The sequence below is a fragment of the Xenopus laevis genome, chromosome 1S, assembly GCF_017654675.1.
Source record: "Xenopus laevis strain J_2021 chromosome 1S, Xenopus_laevis_v10.1, whole genome shotgun sequence".
Taxonomy (NCBI): domain Eukaryota; kingdom Metazoa; phylum Chordata; class Amphibia; order Anura; family Pipidae; genus Xenopus; species Xenopus laevis.
This window is the reverse complement of record NC_054372.1, coordinates 114,154,085-114,173,928: the sequence shown is the minus strand read 5'-3', so window position 1 is coordinate 114,173,928 and position 19,844 is coordinate 114,154,085.

The following is a 19,844-nucleotide window of genomic DNA, read 5'->3' as shown; positions in this document are numbered from 1 at the left end:
TTGGTTACCTTAAGTTGGCTTCAGTGCAGAATTCTGCTGAAGCAGAAAAAAAACATGTTTTCCCGTGACAGAGTCCCTTTAAATATCACAGGAAAGGTTCCCCTACAGTCACAAGTCAGGTTAAATATTCCATGATCCAAAGGCCTGTAGTGGATATACTTTGAGGTGGTAGAGAAAAAGCTGTGTCTGTCTTTAAATATGAATGAAATTGTGTAAATTATGCTGAAAGCATAATTTTATTCAAGTTTAAATTTCTTATGATACCAAGATCAAGTTTTGGCTTAGCAGGATTTGCCGTCTGTTAAAAAAGCACATGGGGAATCAATAGGATTATTAAACAAGGCCTTCTGAGATTACAGTTATTACTGCTCTTCATTTTATGTTCTGCCATCTGGAGTTATCCGATATAACTTGCTATTATTATCCAGTTATGAATCGCTAGAGTCTTGAGCATATCATTACAAGCACTCTGTTGAAGTCGTTTTTGTTTTCATAAGCCACTTCCATTAGTTTCATGACTGAACAATAGTGCCTAATGGAGAGGGACTGCAGTTGATGGATGTACGTTTCTGGGACAAATAGAGCAGTAGGTGGTTACTATTTATCATACAGGTACAGGAAAACAGTTTCCCAGAAATAACTGAATATGGAACACTATTTACCATACTGTCCCGCTGTACTGTATCAACTCTGTACTGCTACCTTGCATTGGATGACAAATAAGCTACAGTACAATAAATCTATAGTGATGGCAAAACAACTCACTGTTTTTATAACATTAAAATGTACATTACCAATGCACAGATAATTCCCTTGCATAATGTACTCCTGCTTATATGTAAGCTAAAACAACAGAGAGCCAAGGGAAGAGGGTTCCAAACTAGTAATCTAGGCATGCTCAGTACAAGCCATATTCATTCAACTCATGTTGAACAAGGTGGTATACTGTCCCTTTAAGAAAAAGTGGACACATTAGGGAAAGATCACAATACTTAAGTGCAGTGCATAAAACGTGGTCTTACTGATGCATGGATAGCCATGGTTAACTTACTGGAAAGCACTGTACAGTTGTATTTACCTTTGGCAAATCCACATGCATAACATCTTTAAAGGATGCAACATTTAATAGCAGCACAGAGCCTGGGACACTTTTTTCTTCAATCTGTTGGAAACATCAAGCAATAAAACCATGGAGTACCTCTCATCTGGTGATGCTCCCTTCCCCCGTGCACTAGGTTCATGTAAGCGCTCAATAAAAAAATCGCTTTAAAGAGAAATTCTCTTTCTAATAAAATATAATGCACTAAACTGAAGCTGTTTAATAATGCTGTGATGTTCTGACAGATTTTACCTGGTGTCCAAATCAGGACAGTATAAACTGGCAGGATCAAACATCATACACACTGAAAACGACACTATATCCCGATTCTGATGCATGATTGTGATCCTGATATCTGATTTTGGTCATAACTAATCCTGGTAACTGAGCCTGCACCAGATGGATAAATCTCTTTCTAAAGGCTAATGGCACACAAGGCTTTTTCTCCAACTCTACAGGCCGATCCAACCCTATCAACTTCCATCCACTCCTTGCTGTTAAGTGTGCTGACACAGGCATGATATCAGCCAATGGGCACCTTGAAATCTGCTCTGTGTGTAAACACAGACTGCCACCATGCAGTCAGTACACTTACAGCAACAATTGGACATGTGTGATCGCCTTTTTGTACCTCTAGATTTGAAAATTCAGGAGAGCTTGAGAAACTTGGATCTGTTGTCTTTACAGGGCAGACAGACATCTGGTTAATGGCATCTTTGTTCCTTTATGAAAATAAAATGAAGAAGTAAGAATACAACAGATAGCACAAAGGCTATATCTTAAATGTGTCCTATTTAATAGATTATTGTATTGATAATTATTTTGAGAGAACACAAAAGCTCTCTTTCTCTTATATGAAGCAAAAGGAAAACTGACGATAAAGGCGGCCTAATTTGCTGGGGGTGTTATTGTTGGTAGATGAGGTCTTATAATGATTACACAGAAACAAAGCAAGATAATTTTTTCACAGGTGAATCACTCAGGGATAACACACTCAGGTGGTTATTTATTAAAGTCTGAATGCTAAAAACTTAGAGATTTTTTTACTATAAAATCTAAATTTCTAGTGGAATTTTTTTTTTTATACCCCGAGGATGCATCTGAATCTGAAAATCCACCATCTCAGACCTGCCAAGATCGTATATAAGTCAATGGGAGAGGTCCCTATCCTATTTGGAAGTTTCTGTTGTCTACGCTGGAATTAGCTCAAAAATCTGACTATTTTGGGCTTTTCATGCAAAAATCTGAAAAATTCAGACTTTTCTGGAAGAAGCCAGAAAAAATTGTACGATTCGGGGGAAAAAACTCTGGGGAAAAAAATGTATGATTCAGGGTTTTCGCTCGAGTTTTAAATAAGGTCAAAGAGTGGATTCTAGTTTGGTCCAGCTTTTTTTTTAATAAAATATCAGAAAAATGTGGATTTTGATAAATAACCCTCTTAGTGTGGATATCGAAAACAGTAATGTCGAAGAAAGATGAAGGAGAAAAACAAAAAAGCTTAAAATACTTACAACACAGATTGACAAAGTGTAGAGTGCCATCTTGTGGTTGTCTCAGTATAGCACATGTTTAAGCATGAATGTTATTCCTTATATTCCAAGTTATGTCATGTATCTACACATATGGTTTCAATACAATGCTGCAACCAATTAAAGAATATCTATTATCTTGACCTAATGCAAAGTAAAAGAGCAAAAGTAGAAAAGGCAAGAGTTAAGTGTAAGAGAGTAGAAACTCCTCTATCAAGAATTTAAAAGGCGGCGTTACACTTTTGTGAATTTAAGTACAAAAAATATTTTGAACGTTTTTTACACACAGAGATAAAAATGGATACTGCCATGTCAGGGAGATTCTTAATTCCAAAGTTCTGTGACAAAATCTTGCAAGCAATCTACCATTGCCAAGGTAACTGCCACATTAGGACACAGTTACACAAATTCATATAGATACAATTTCATATATTCTCTTAAAAATGTTCTGGTAGCCGCCAGTCATTTGAATAAGCAGAGGCTCCTTTAGAAATATAGCTCCCAAACATATGAATAAGCACAAATAAGCAAATAAAAGAGGATCCTTGGACAGAATATCCAATGTCAAGAAATGTTAGCATTTATATTATAAATTAGCTTTAAAGTATGTTCAGAAAATAAACTTGTTTACTTGTCAGCTTTGCATCTACCTTGTACCTTGTACAATCAGTCAAAATATTGATAATAAACAAAACATAATGCATATAAGTCAGGGAATGGTGCTTAGCGTACTTATGATTTCATACAGCTTACCTGGGTTTACAGCTTACCTTGTAAACATAATTTTCACTTTTGAAGGAGCACATTTGATTATTGATGAGGCATTCTGATGGCTTCTTGCATATAATATTTGCCTATTGATCTATTAAAGTAAAACACACAAGTGGTTAATCTGAGCTCTCTTGAATAAGGAGAGAACAATACAACCTTTCAAAGCACAGGCACCATGGATACTCCCAAAGAGCCAGAGTACCCTGGTCAGCAGACCCTGTTGTTTTCATTATTAATAGCCACTAAAGGGGACCTATCGCAATTCCAAATTCTGCTTTATTGTGTCTGTTAAGCAAAATACACTTTACTTACACTATATACATTATAGCGCCATTTTGTGGACATTGTTATAAAGGCAAGCTTTGTATCATAACAAAATCTTGTGTATGGGGGACACAATTAGATTGGTTGGGTTAAAGTGTAGAGTACAGTGATATCTAGGCAGGATGTGAGGAGTGCAGAATAGAATGTGAAATTAATTGCCTGGCCTGCTTAAAGGTGGGTCAGGCAATATATGATTGAGCTGAGATTATAATACCTTTATAACCAGTATTTAGCATTTAATAAAAATAATTGGTGCTTTGTGTTTAATCTTAAAAGAACATTCATTATACAGATTATGTCAGGCTGACAGGTCCCTTTAAAACAAAAATATGGAAACAAACAAACCAGTACATACTGTAAATACTTCAAACAAGGCACTGGGTTGCCTGTAGAACAACTTCACTCTTGCACTTAATATGGATACTCAATGTTTTACCCAATACTGAATGGATTTGGCTGCCAATTTAAAAAGAAAGCTGTTCTGTATGTGAATGCTAGTATGGTAGGGTAAAATAATGCTGAAGATTTCTGATTTGTTGTAATTACTCAAAAAAAAAAGAACCAAAAGTTTCTATTCTTTTGTAAGCTCCATTTCTTAAAAAAAAAAATGAAAGTTATAGGAATCAGTTAAACACATCTCTTTAAGGTTTGAATATTCTTTGAAATGCAAGAGAAGAGGTTTGAGCTGAATAAAGTTATACGTGTAGGAAAGATGAATTTGCTAAAAGGTTATTGAAATAAACTAGCCTCTAACAGGTCATCAGCGATCTGCAATCAACCATCTTTGCCAGCTGCTCCTTTTGGATTAATACCTACTATGAAGACGCTCAGCCTTTGTTTCCAGCAAGGCTGAGATCCAACCCGGTCTTTCCATTTTCTAGCTCTATCATATGCAACTCTCCTGGCAAGTTCCCATAGCGCTGAGATATCTTCTCTAGTTGGCAAAAAAGAAAAACACTAATTATTATGTTCATCATTCTAAGAACAAACATGGGTTATTGGGCTAAAATGTGCAGAGGTCTTGCTAGACAGATTCATTAAAAGTACATAGAAATACTCTGCATTTTGCAAAATCCAGAAGTAACAAAAATTGGGATTTTAAATATTAAGAAAAGAAACAAGAAACTACAATAAGTGCATTAAAAAAAAGAGGTGATAAGGCAAAATCACAGGGGCAGATTTATGAAAATTTGAGATATTGTCTTGCTTTTTTGTACTTGATTTTCTTTCTCATAGACCTCACAAATGAAAAATGACAAGTGGTGTCTTGAATCTTTCACCTGTTTAATTTCTTATTTTGTCGATGACACAAAAACGTCTCAGTAAATTCTTCTTGAGATGCCAGTGGTTTCCACAGTCATTCATAAAATAGACTCATTAGCCTAACACAGGCATGTCCAAAGTCAGGCCCGGGGACCAATTGCGGCCCGTTTTCAAATTTCCCTCCGGCCCTCAGTTTCCATCATGATATAAATCATATTGTGGCCCACCAGCATAGTGCGATCAGGAATCTCATAGCCGTAGCAGTAATATTTGGTGTTCAGTATTAGCAATAGACACATACTGGCACATAGTGATGCTCCACTCTCACTGAAGGTGCAATAGACGTTCTGACGTGCCAGTACAGTATTCTAAAGAAGTATGTGAGAGCGGCGCATCACTACGTGCCAATATGTGTCTATTGCTAACACCTTCAGTACACAGGCAGCAGTATAGACCAAGTGGCAGATCATTTCATTAAAGTGCCCAAATATTACTGCTACAGCTAAGCGATGTTGGACTGAATGGTCGGCCCCCACATATTTTCACCTCATCAAATCTGGCCCTCGTTGCAAAAAGTTTGGACACCCCGGGCCTAACATAAACACAAGATTACTAAATCAAGAAAATCTTGATCTACATGAAGAACCTTTTATTATTGACAATCAATGTAATCTCAACTTTTGATAAATCAGCCCCATAGTGTTCAGCTAATAATGAAAATAAATGTGGGATCCACTTTGCTGTTTACCACTGGAGCCATGAAAAAAACATCCATGACTCACCTTATTCTTAAAAAAGTCCAAAAAAAATTCGTTATCCCAATGGAAAAGATACAGAGTGATGGAATATAGCACATTTTTAGGGATTTCTGTTGAATGGCAATTATATTTACGTGGCCAAAAATACAATCGCAATGAAATTCTCAAATGCATGCTGCACTTGAAATGAAAGTATCATTTTACAAAAAGTTACAGAACAAAAATGTATAAACAATTGGGGACTGCAGCCCAAAACTGAAGGCCCAGCAAAGATCTATTAAGTGGCTGGGACTGCAGTTCAGTTGGGCCTCAGTATTGATTTGCCTTACAACAGTTACAATCTGGAATAACCATTAATGGAAACCAATATTACTGCAATAGTACAGTAAACTAAAATTCTAACTTCAAAGGGGACTAGTTTGAGAAAGGGGTCTGACAGGAGTACAGTTAATAACCAAGACAAACTAACGAATAGCTTTTTACATTTTTTCACCCACTGGAGCATCATTGGAGCATGTGCATCTTTTTCACTGCAAAATTTGGCAAAAATTTCGCTCATCACTAAATACGGTACCTTGTTTAAGCACAACTTCTTAAAGGGAGCCTGTCATCGGAAAACATGTTTTTTTCAAAACGCATCAGTTAATAGTGCTACTCCAGCAGAATTCTGCACTGAAATCCATTTCTCAAAAGAGCAAACAGATTTTTTTATATTCAATTTTGAAATCTGACATGGGGCTAGACATTTTGTCAATTTCCCAGCTGCCCCTGTTCATGTGACTTGTGCCTGCACTTTAGGAGAGAAATGCTTTCTGGCAGGCTGCTGTTTTTCCTTCTCAATGTAACTGAATGTGTCTCAGTGAGACATGGATTTTTACTATTGAGTGTTGTTCTTAGATCTACCAGGCAGCTGTTATCTTGTGTTAGGGAGCTGCTATCTGGTTACCTTCCCATTGTTCTGTTGTTAGGCTGCTGGGGGGAGGGAGGGGGGTGATATCACTCCAACTTGCAGTACAGCAGTAAAGATTTGTTGTATCATTTAATAACAATTTAAAAGGGTTGCTCACATTCCTTGCAACACTTTTTTTAGTACTTCTTTAATTGCTTTCCATGCTTTATTTTTTTACTGTTTTTACCAAAAAAGTTTAATGTTCCTCTCTCCGGCAGTTTAGTAATCCAGGAGCAGATTCTGAACTGTTACAATTAGTTGGTACATTTCTCAGAAGCAGGGGCATTTCTGGGATTTTCGCCGACCTGAGGCTGCCTTTCAGATGCCACCCCCCTCACACCTGGCGCTTACCTTTCCAAGCAGCGGAGTGGGTTGAGGCGGGCCGCATCGCTAGTGCAGAGTGCTCACCTTTCTGTATTCGATACATAAAGTTTTCTGTCACTTTTCCTTCACTGGGTTGTTCCAGGCAATCTCTATATTCTTCCAAATGCTCACTTGGTACATAAGTGATACTATGAGAAAACACACCACAGATATGTTTTCTTCTATCAAGGTTTCAATCATTCAGCATTATATTCAACATAATAATGGAAGGCATGATCATTGTCACATGATGATAAATAGTGCTTTAAACACAATGAAACATCAAACACAAAAACTGTGCAGGTTAATAATGCACTTGTAGAAAGAATACAAAAATGTAACCTTTATTATCTATTGAAATCAATGTCTAGAGAAGTGGCAGAGAAGTTGATTGCTATATGTATGACTATGAAGATTTTCATTCATTCAGGTCATGGTATATCTAGTATAAGTAAATCTAAAAACAACTGGACTTGCTGAGTAATCAATGAAGACGTTTCACTACTCATCTGAGCAGCTTCTTCAGTTCAACTGGTGGAGGAAGTTCTCGGCATATAAACTCTTCCTATAGAAGCTTAAAAAATGTCCTACTGTGGATTCTTTGGTTTGTTTTATGTGGGTTTTTTTAGACAATATTAAATGTCTAAAAATGCATAGAATAAATGGATCTCCAAGTTCCCTGTCAAACCAAAATTCATAAAAAGAAGAGTAGACTCAGAACCATAAACTTGTACACAGGTTAGTTCAAATTACATGGATGATAAATGTCAGATTGGCTATACTTCACTTCCCACAATGCAGCAAGATTTACAATTTTATCAGCCACGATATAATAAAAGAAAATGTTATAAAAAAAACTATAAACCATCATTTGTTAGATCTAATTAAAAAATATATGATTTAGTACTCCAAAGAGATTGGATCAATTTTCCTATTTACTTCAAGGTGCCTAGGGACAGGCAGGGATGTGTCTCTAAATACTAAGGGGCAAATTTATTCACCAGTAATTCACCAGCGACGGCTTTGCAGGCAGTGCAACACTTGCAAAATTCGCTCAGACAACGCTAATTCACTAACATGCGAAGTTGCGTCCAGGGCGCCCGAACGCTGGGGAAGTTGCGCTATCGTTAATTCAGCAAGTAGAGCAAAGTTGCGCTAGCGCTGGCTAATTTGCATACGGCAGGAAGTTAAAGTTGAATGGACGTATATGTAGCAGCAAATACATTACATTACACAAGGCCAGGGAACCTTAATAAAAGAAAATAGAGTTGTTATATTGCCCTACACATGAGCCCAGTGTATAGTTTATGTGCCATATGTTAGGAAATGAACGTGAATTTACGTTCTTTTGCAGCCTATCACCCTGAAAAAAGGACTTAGAAAACTTTTCAACTAAATTTTGAGGAATTCCTATCTACTCTATTGTACTTCGCCTGGTCTGAGGTGGCGATGACAAGTCTGGCGCAAGAGGTAACCTTCAGTAAAATCCACATCTTAGTGAATTTGCACAGTTATGTCCCTTCGCCAGAGTGCAACTTCGCCTGGTGATTGAGTTTGAATGAGCGCCAGCGTCAGTCTACTTCGCTAGCGAAGTTACGCCTGCATCCGTTAGTAAATCGGCAAAGTACCGAAATGACGTCAGCATTAGTCACTTCGCCCTTTAGTAAATTTGCCCCTAAATGTTTGCATCTTTAGGGTATATTTATGTGACTACGAAGACGATTCAGTTATAAAAAGAAACCAATAACATTTTGACTTATAGGATTTGCCATTTGCTTAACACGGATGGGAGCTGAAGAGACAAATTGTCTATTATGTGCTCACTATAATAAAGTCCTGAAGATTATTGCTATGACAGAAGAATATCCGTAATTTTCATCTGATTTCATATTATGCACTAAATTGAATCAAGGGAGATAAAAATACCACAAAGCCCACCAGCACCTTAATCAAGCATCACAGCTGGTGGCTACCAACACAAGTGCTTTGGGAATTGGCCAATAAACATGACGATATCACAGCTAAAATGAATTTGATCCACTGCCTGGCACCTGGGTTTTTTGACTGACATCCAATGAGTAGGAGTCAGATAAACAACTCATGAATGCATGATCAAGATTTTGCTTTCAACACAAAATGTGTTGTCTATAATATGAGGAAAGGAAAAGATTTTTTTTTCTTTCAGTATTTGTGCTAAATAAAAATGAAGCAAAAAAATTAGTGTACTGCACTGTGTAAATATAGTCGGTTTTAACCCTATTTCTTTTTTTTTTAATGAATATCCATGTATTGGGAACATTCCCAGAAGCTATGGTGCCATTAAATTGTCTGTATTAAATAAGATCTTGGTTTAAATTAGTTTAAGCAATTTATGGGCATTCAAATGAAAACTAGCAATATATACCTCTGCTATATCACAAATACATCATTTAATTACTATTACCTATAAACTCAGAAATACCAGTCTCGAAATTTAATTTTTAAAGATAATTTAACTTGTTCGACATTATCCAGTCCTTACATTGTATAGGTTTGCAGTACAAAATGATATAGCCCATGAAAGCATTTCCAAAGCGATAACAGAATACTGCGTGATGGCTCTGTCCTTATAATGAGTACGTTTACTGGTCAGAGTTTTTGTTGGTAAGATAAACTGTAATGCGATCAAACCCCTTTTTTAACAAACCAAATAACTTGGTGAGAGGCACAAGCAAATCGATGATATAAGTCCTTATGTACAACTTTGTTGCATAAATAACACACGAGTTGAAACCACTAAAAAAGTAACTTAATTTTTTTTGAGCAAGGATTATGGGCAAGTTTCAGGCATCCTGTCATTGGTAAAGTTGGCAATACCTTCCTGTGACACTGCATAAATACAGCACATGTAGTGCATGAGCATTGGGCTTGCAAGTTTGTTTTTCATATTATGTTGATCACTTTGCAAGTAACCAGTCAACGAAGAGCTTGTATGGACAGAAATAACGAAACTTCCATTATTTTCTGCCTTATATTAAGTCATGATATTCAACAATGCAAAGGAAGATACATTCTCTTAAAAGTTACACAGTACAATACTTTCTTGTGCTCACTACATCTAAATACCTCTAAAAACCAAAGTTCATTTCAGCTCAAAAAAAAAGAGAGACACACAGATTTTTCTTGATGGGATGAACAAGACCCTACACACAAGAAGACCACATAAGTAGGGATGGGCGAATTTGACCCGTTTCGTTTCGGCAAAAATTCGCCGCCGGCGAAATGTCGCAGACGCCCATTAAAATCTATGGGCGTCAAAAAAATGACTTCGATATTTATTTAGATTTCTACCTGTATGCCAAGTTCTGCTATGAACTGAAAAAATACTATTGTCAATTATTGCCTTTATTCAACACTTTTAGTGATTCACTAAGGGTCGAATATCCAGAGTTAATTAACCCTCGATATTCGACTGGGAATTAAAAAACTTTGAATATCGAAGTCGAAGGATTTAGCGCAGATAGTACGATCAAACGATCGAAGGATTATTCCTTCGATCGAACGATTAAATCCTTCGAATCGAACGATTCGAAGGATTTTAATCCAACGATCGAAGGAATATCCTTCGATCAAAAAAACTTAGGAAAGCCTATGGGGACCTTCCCCATAGGCTAACATTGAGTTCGGTAGCTTTTAGACTAGGGGGTCGAAGTTTTTTTTACAGAGACAGTACTTCGATTATCGAATGGTCGAATAGTCGAACGATTTTTAGTTTGAATCCTTCGATTTGAAGTCGTAGTCATAGTCGAAGGTCGAAGTAGCCCATTCGATGGTCGAAGTAGCCCAAAAAAAAACTTCGAAATTAGAAGTTTTTTACCTTCGAATCCTTCACTCGAAGTTAGTGAATCGGCCCCTAAATGTGATTCATTAAACTCGTCATTCTCCTTTTACGTGACTTTTGGTATGATGTAGACATTCATAGTCTAAGACTATTTGCAGCTGTTTTTCATTTGTTTAATGGTTTTAACATGATTTAGCTTTTTGTTCAGCAGTTCTCCATTGTGGAATTTTGGCACCTATTGGTTGCTATGGTTTAGTTTACCCTATTAAACAGAGAGTGGTTTAAATGAGAGATTCGAGGATGAATAGGAGAGGGTCTGAATAGAAAGATAATAAAAAGTAATAACAAAAACAAAATTGTAGCCTCAAAGAGCAACCGTTTTTTTTAAAGCTAAACAACCCCTTTAAAGGAGAACTAAACCCTAAAAATGAATATGTCTAAAAAAGCCATATTTTATATACTGATTTTATTGCACCAGCCTAAAGTTTCAGCTTCTAAATAGCAGCACTGATCCAGGATTTCAAACTTGTCACAGGGGGTCACCATCTTGGAAAGTCTGTGACACTCACATGTTGGCTCTGAGCAGCTGTTGAGAAGCTAAGATCAGGGGCTGTCGCACATTATCAAGTAATATAATATATATTATATTATTATATGATGTTACAAGGTTGATTATTACATTCTGATGCTAATTGCACTGGTGTTTGTGCTATCATGTAGTAATTATGTGTGTTAAGTATTAATCAGCCTTATATTGTGACATTTATATTCAGTTCAGTAATTGACGGCAGCACATGTGCAGTGAAAAAAAGATGGGGAGCTAGTAGGGGAAATTTGGAGGAACAGATCTCTCTGCTAAAGGGCTGTGGTTGCCCTGGGCTGGTACAGATTCTAAATCATAATGTGCAACATTTCTAGCCTACTTTAGTTCTCCTTTAAAGAATAACATAGCAAAATACGGTACTAAGGGTATAGCCACCTGGTAAGTGAATGACGAGTCTAGCTCTTCCCCTTTTTTTAGATCTGTCACGTTAATTATGTGATATTCGATATTCGATACCGTTTACTTTCCATTTTCATTCAAATATGTTTGACTAGTTAGATAAACAAGCTACACATGATCTAATAAATCTAAAATCATACAGATAAACACACCCTAAAAACATTTCAGTATATAAACCTTTTGACCATGAAAATCAGATATGTTTTGGTGAAATATCACCCTTTTCCTTTTTTCTATTGGACTACATTACCTTTATTATGTTATAACAAAAGAAAGGGATCTAAACAGAAACTATGAAGTGAGAATACTTGTGCAATGTGGTATTTTAACCCTTTTGCAATGCACCCAGTGGTTTTTGTGATATCAGTTTATACCAGCTAATACCAGGCTGACGATCTCTCTTTGAAGGTTACAGTGTCAGCAGCCTTGCCCATGTACTTCCTGTATAGTCCGTTAACACTAGGGTTGCTGACTGACTTTCAAAGCGGCCAAGATGCTGGTATTTACACTGATATCATTTGAAATAGAAAATGAACTTAAAGCTCCACGATGATCAGAAGAATACATCAATTTATTTTTTGGTATAGCTCCTGTTTAAGAAATATACAGGCAAGCAAAGGTTGCTGTCTTGGTTCATTTTCCAACTAAAAATTGTGTTTACCTCTCTCCAGCTGCAACTACTTGACATGGAATGTGATTACTGCTTTCTTCAAGGCAAACAGTTTGAAGACGTGTATGTTTGTGAAGATGAAAAGAAAGAAAAAGTACTTGCTTTCTATCCATTACACAGCTCCACATGCAAAGATTATACAGCTGTAATGTGAACATGCAGGTGCTCAGATATAGTAATACGTGCATTAAACAAGGAGGTGCAATTCAACCCCATTGTTAATAGGAAACAAATATATCACACGGGCTATACTGATCCAGATACAGAAATAACTGTACACTGCCAATTAATCTTTTTAAAGATTAATGTGTTAAAAAAGAAACCCACACAATATATTTGTCTGTGTCAGAATGTATTAAAAGAAACAGATATTAAGAAGGGATTAAATGAGTGAACAGACACATTGCAGATTGTAAGCCATGCGGAACCTTTGAATCACCGATACTCACACATAAAAGGGGGCCTGATCATCAGCAGGTGCTGGAGAAGATCTAGAACAGGAAGCATATGATGAGGCATCTTTTTACAATAGTGTTAACAAATGTCAAAGCCTTGCATTGCGTATGTGAAGCATACATAGGTAGTTAAATGTACGTGCAATTTGTTTTTGCCAGCCCCCACCCCCCATCACTGTCTTTCATCCACACCTCCCCCAGAAAGCATCTGCTCATTCTATTCTGTAGCCATGATTATCAATAAAGATGAAAAAATGTTTCTGCCATCCGTCTTCTCTCCCTTGATCAGGAATGTATTCTTTAGGTGAGGGCAGGTGAATTCCATTTCTAACTGGTAATTATCTGACAGATGTTGGAAGCAGCTGCTGCTGAATGTGATGCTCTGGCTGGTATTACAACAGAGAAAGCAGAAGCTATTGGCAAGGTGGACTGTGAAGTAGGGTGGCAAGCATTCTGTGTGTATGAGGACGCACAGCTGCTTCTTGGTGCAAAACAACGCAAACCTGCAACCCCAGCCAGCTGTTTGAAAGCTTGTGAAGCTGAAATTATTCCTTCTCTTCAAGGAAAGAAAACAAAGTGTGGCTGAACAAAAAAATGCCAATATGTTCTTCTATCTTCCTACAAAAGGCTGCGAAACATCAAACATGGGAAACCAGGCTTGTCAGCATTTCTTTTCTTTTAACAATACGCTTATAGTGACAGCATGTCTCTTAATAAAATACACCATAGAACATTTGGAGCAATTATGGCTTGTTAAAGCTTTAGGGCCTAAATGTGTTTAAAGATGTGACCAGTTTTGTTGGCTTTTGTTCCCTGCTGTGTTTTATTTTAACAAAATAATGGGGAGTAATAGCTAGCAATATTTTAGCAACAAACATGCCACAGTACTTTAAGCTGCTGACCCTGAATGTCTGATGGTTTGCTATTTACATTCACAAAGGTTATGAGAGGAACTAAGTGGGATAAAAAGGATTTTGGCAAGAAAAGTATCACTTTGCCATAGTTTAAAATAACATAGAACATTTTTGCCCCAGTCCAGTAAGCCTATAGCAGCCAGCCAGCAATGAGTGTTGACTGGTCTGGTTTATTATGAGAGCAAATTTCTCAGAGTACTAAACTGGACCAAATTTGTAAAATAATGAAATTAAAGCATCATTGAATTACTTGAATCTTGGTCTGTAGTTGAACACAGTTAAGCATGATATTGTAGTTCCCATGCTTTACCTTCACGTTGAGTTTGCCTACCTTATACCTTATACCTGGTCCAAGCAACGAATGTCTTCTCAGCATAGCACATGCTTGAGCATTGGTAAGGTTAACTGTGAACTCATTATTTATGCTCAGGATACGATTTCCCCCATTGAGCTGTCCATCTTGACTTATGGAACCTCCATTAATTACTGCGAACAATCATTCTGGCGTCATCTTTACTAGCGCTCACTGTTATGCCTATTTAAATCAATGTGTTTAAAGGAGAACTAAACCCTAAAAATGAACATGCCTAAAATGCCATGTTTTATATACTGAACTTATTGCACCAGCATAAAGTTTCAGTTTCTCAATAGCAGCAAAGATCCAGGACTTCGAAATAGTCACAGGGGGTCACCACCTTGGAAAGTGTCTGTGACACTCACATGCTCAGTGGGCTCTGAGCAGTTGTTGAGAAGCTAAGCTTGGGGGTCGTTGCAAATTATAAAGCAGAAAATGAGGTTAGTCTGTACAAAAGCTGATGCTATGGGCGGAATATCAAATGCTGGTGCTAGTTGCACTGGTTTTTGTGCTGTCATGTAGTAATTATCTGTATTAATTACTAATCAGCCTTATACTGTGACATTTATGTTATATGTGTACTGTATATTTTAAGTCAGTCCCTAAACTCAGTGAATCAGCAGTAAAGAAGATGGGGAGCTACTGGGGCATCTTTGGAGACACAGGTCTTTACTGCTAAAGGGCTGTGGTTGCCTTCGGCTGGTACACAATCTTGCTACTGAAAGTTATTATTATCTGTTGTTTATATAGCACTACATATGCACAATATAGCATGTAAAAAAAACTACCACCAAAATTCAATAAAAAAACATGCTGCTCACATGCTGGAACATTGTAATGCCTTTTGTGGAACTGAGAGTGATCACACAAGTAATTCCTCTAAATTAAAACAATAAAGCAAAATCACATTATTCAACAACAGTGACATTTCAGTGACATATTCATGCTGCAAATATGCAAGATATTTTTAAGAAGCAGTAGTACAAGCATCTCAAAATAAATCTTGGTCTGTGTCTGATTAACAAGGAATCTGTCTCACAAAGGAATTGTTCTTATTGGAGGATTTTCTGAAATGCTGCTCAAACCATGAAATAGACCACCTCACAGAAAAGACTATGCTGAGCAGCTCATTATTTGATGTCACCAAGTACTCTGCAGGAACAAATCTGCAATTTCTATATGCACAACTGTGCCTTATTTATGAACAACAAAAATAAAATGCACATGCATCTATATATGAAACAAACATGTATGTATGTGAACTTAGAATCTTAAAAGAAGAGGAAATGCGATATAACAACTATTGTGGTTACAGATGTCATGTCATAAGATAGCAATGGTAAGTGTGCAGTGAAGATGTTAAACCATTTCTAAGTACCTAAAGGTTCTGGCAGTGCCTAATGACAAGGGGGAAGGTGTTCCAGAGGATGGATACAGCACAAGAAAAGTCCTGGACCTGGGAGTGTGAAAACGTAATGAGCAAAAAAGAGATAAGGAGGTTGTGTGCAAATCAACTGGTTATGCCTGGGGGTGTACATGATGAGTTAAGGATAAATACAGTTTAAATCACTCTTGGTGTCAAAAGGTTAGATAAAAAAAAGAATGAAAACAGTCTTACCTAAGCTGCTGCTGCCTCGGTTTACAGAAATTATTTTTTCAAACGTCGAATCGAATTCAATTGAATGTGCTGTTACTTTCGATCCGTACGATTCGAATTTGGCCGAATACGGACCTATTCGATTAAAAACTGACCTATTCGGCCAAACAAAAACTTTGGTTGGTCTTTTTGAATTTGAATTTCGAAGTTTTTCTAATTCAAAATTTGACCTTTGATAAATATGCCCCTATGTGTAGGAAATCTGGATTCTTGAGGAAATTTGTCAAGCCACCCTCAGATGTCTCCAAGTACATTTGTAATAAAATAGGTCATAACACACTATTGCTAGGTTGATAACTCTACATTTTGAAAAGTGTGCATACAAATTAATTTTTATTTTTCATTACAGTGTAGGTCATTACTCTACTAAAAGTGTTAAAGATACTGAATTGCACACTTAGCTTAAATCTCTTTAAATATTTCCCTGCCCTGTTAAAAATCCAAAACAACTTATCAGGTGTTAATGCTTTTAATAGAGACAGTTGTTTAGTGATTGTGTGTTATGTAGGTAGTACTAATGAAAAGGTGGTCTTAACAGTGATAAACCATAACATGATTCTAGCTAAATATGGTTATATGAAATGTTTAGAATCTCACGGGCACTAACCAGAGATAGCTTAGCATGGAAAAGAGGAGCATCAGAAAGACCTTCCTCTGCATAAGACTGTGCAGTGTAGAAAAGAGTGTCTATATGTCTATATAACCATCTTCTGGTGACAGCTGGAGAGAAATCAGGTTGCAGTTGGAGAGAATTAATAATAAACAGAGAAAAGCTTCATATGAGTAGAAAGTTTGAAAGGGTATTTAATACACAAAATAAGAAATGATGATATAAAGGTAAAACATCTATAATTTCAGTTTTAGAATGTTGCAGAATTTCCTATTTATAGCAACTTTATATACCTTTCTCTTCATAGCTGCAGTGGAATTCTAAACTGCTGAGAAAAAAGCTAAATATTTTGTAAAAAACTAATTTGAATATTCTAACCAGGATATCACTGTCTACATCATACTAAAAGTTAATATAAAGGTGAACTACCCCTTTAATATATTATGACTACCATTAATAATTGACAAATTACTGAAGTCATATCCTTATGCGTGTGTAAAGCTTAAAAACAAAAAACATACATATTCAACTTAAATGTGGTATTTGTAAATAAACTGCACTCCTGGTATTTTATAAATTCCTTTTTATCATACAACAGTTGATTGATGTTACAATCCATGTCTAGAACCTTTATCAGCATTTTACCTAGCATTTAATTATGGAGACACATTTTAAACTGCCAATGTCCAGGGCGGAACTAGGGGTAGGCAAAAAAGGCACGTGCCTAGGGTGCAAAGCTTGGGGGCGCCAGGCACTTACCTGATATGCATACTCCTAGTCCGGCAAGTGTTACCACATTGAAAAGTGGGTGCGCTCTGTGAAGTCGAAGAGCTTTGTGCACATCTGCGCACGCGCGACCTCGGTTGCGCACAATTACGCACGCACATCCTCGGTTACGCACAGCTAGGCATGTGCGTCCTCGTTTGCGCGCGGTTACACATCCTTGTTTGCGTGCCATTTCGCACAGCTGCACCGGGGACCGAATTTATCAACAGCCAGCTGGGTTGCCTGGGGCAACTGACAGACTTGACCAGGCATTGCCAATGTCATATGCTATATGGTTACAACTAGTAGTAATATGTATTGTGCCTTTGATATTGGCTTATACATTAAGCATACCACTACTTACTATAAGTTATTCATATCTGTGCTGCACTTATTCTGAATCATCACCTTTATACTGTTTTAACATGCCTGTGCCAGTTAACTGGGTTCCCTCAAGGATGATTATGTCTATACAATCATTCTCTGGAAAGTTTATATGGGGATGTGATCTCTACACCATGACTTACTTAATTGCAAGATTGGTGTTGACTGACCTCCCAATGACATTTCATGTGTTTTTCCCCTGGGGCACCCGATTATGCAATTCTAAGATTGATGTAACAAACATATTGGCAATGCTGTTGTCTAAAATAACTACCATGGTAGCATGATACCCAAGATATCTGGCATCTTAGTGCCATATCGTTAATCTCCTTTTTGGCACCACTAATTTAACCAGGTTATTTAATTCCATGGGAGATATTTATTCTGTTTGTATGTCCCAAGAAAGGACCTATGTGTAGAATTCTTTAACGAAATGATTAGTATATAATAAATTAGTTCAGCTATCTGCATTAATGCAACATGACAGTTATTGAAATAATTAGACAACAAAAACTATTTTCTTGCAGGCAATGGCTTGGCAACACCAACGCTGACTTTTCTTGTTGGAGCTCCTTTTAATGCCTGAACAGCTTCTTCAAGAGTGGCATGTTCATAATTGATGTCATTGACAAACATGAGACGATCTCCAGGGAGAAGCCTTCCATCTTGTTCAGCAACACCTCCAGGAACTAAAGTGAATTACTATCACAGTACTTGCTGGGTCAATAGGATCCTAAGGGAAACAAGGAAATATCTTTAAAGTTGTCCTCCAGCCAAAAACAGTTCCAGTATAATTAAAGATTAATATGTTGTAGGGCTCACTTATGAGCAGTAGACAGATCTGCACTCGAGCACTTACCTACCCTACCTATAGCTGGCTGAAATAAGCTTATCACTGATTGTTTGCTTTAGTATACTGTCCAGGTGCCGATTTGCCCAACATTCATAAATGACCCCCATTTGTCTATTTGAACAAAAAATATTACAGTTTTTAAAACATGCCTGATTATAACTTAGTACCTTGTGTATTATTATATAATTGTAACACCCTCTTGGCGACCCCCCCTGGTGCCAAGGTTGTACATTATTACCAACTTACAGGTCCTGAATCCCCTTTGCTAGGTGAAAGGGCACTGGGAATTCTTCTTCTCTGGCAGTGCCTCCACCTAATGGGATCTCGGAATACACCTAAGGATAGTCCCATAAGGAATAACATGAAACACACACTTTATTATAAAAAACACAACTTTATATAAGGAAAGTGTGATTTAAAGAGGAAGTAAAACGCATTTACATCACATCAAATATAACCCACCTCCATGGGAACCTATGGCAGTCCATTTCCTGGCCCTCCATGCCAGGCAAAGTCCCACAACTCCTTTGGCAGACAAAGAGTCTCAGTCCCTTTTCCCCCAAAGAGCACAACAGGTCTCAAGTAGCAATTGCAGCCCAAAATACTTTTCCCTCCGGTTAGGTACTGGCTCCCTCGTGGCAGGCATCAACAACAGCCTGTGTCATAAACAGAAACCATCCTGGATCCTCTCTTTTTCTACCCTCCCCATGGCACACCATACCCTGGAGATTCACACAGATGGGTAGGCTCATCCAGAGCTGTAGCAGTCATCCACAGCGATGAATCCATTCCATGAAGCGCATGCAGCTTGCTTGATCCTCCATTCATAGATCCCAGCACTGTCAATAGTGCGAGCACACTGTTGCTAAATCCAAAGCAGAACTACAGCTCCCAGCACTGTATATAGCGCAAGCACTCAGATATCTTTCTCTGCAGAACTACAGCTCCCAGCACTATCCATAGCGTGAGCACAAAAATGTCTACCAAAACTCCAAACCAGCATGCTTAAGTTTCCAGGCTTTTGGAGTACCCTGCATCAGCCCACAGGGCTATCAAACTCCTTTTAGCCCCCTACATCTTTGCAGGAGTTCTGTCACCTCCTACATGAAAGTGAAAGTAGGAATCCTCCAGCAGTAATGGCTGTGAGCACATGGCAATCTCCTTTTATATAGCACAGCAGCAACACCTTGTGGCTGCTTTTGGGATCAGCCATGGTGCACCAATCAGGAAACCCTGTATACACCATGAGGCTCCAAATGAAAAGGGGAACTTACGCCTCAGGGTCCCTACATAAACTGCACA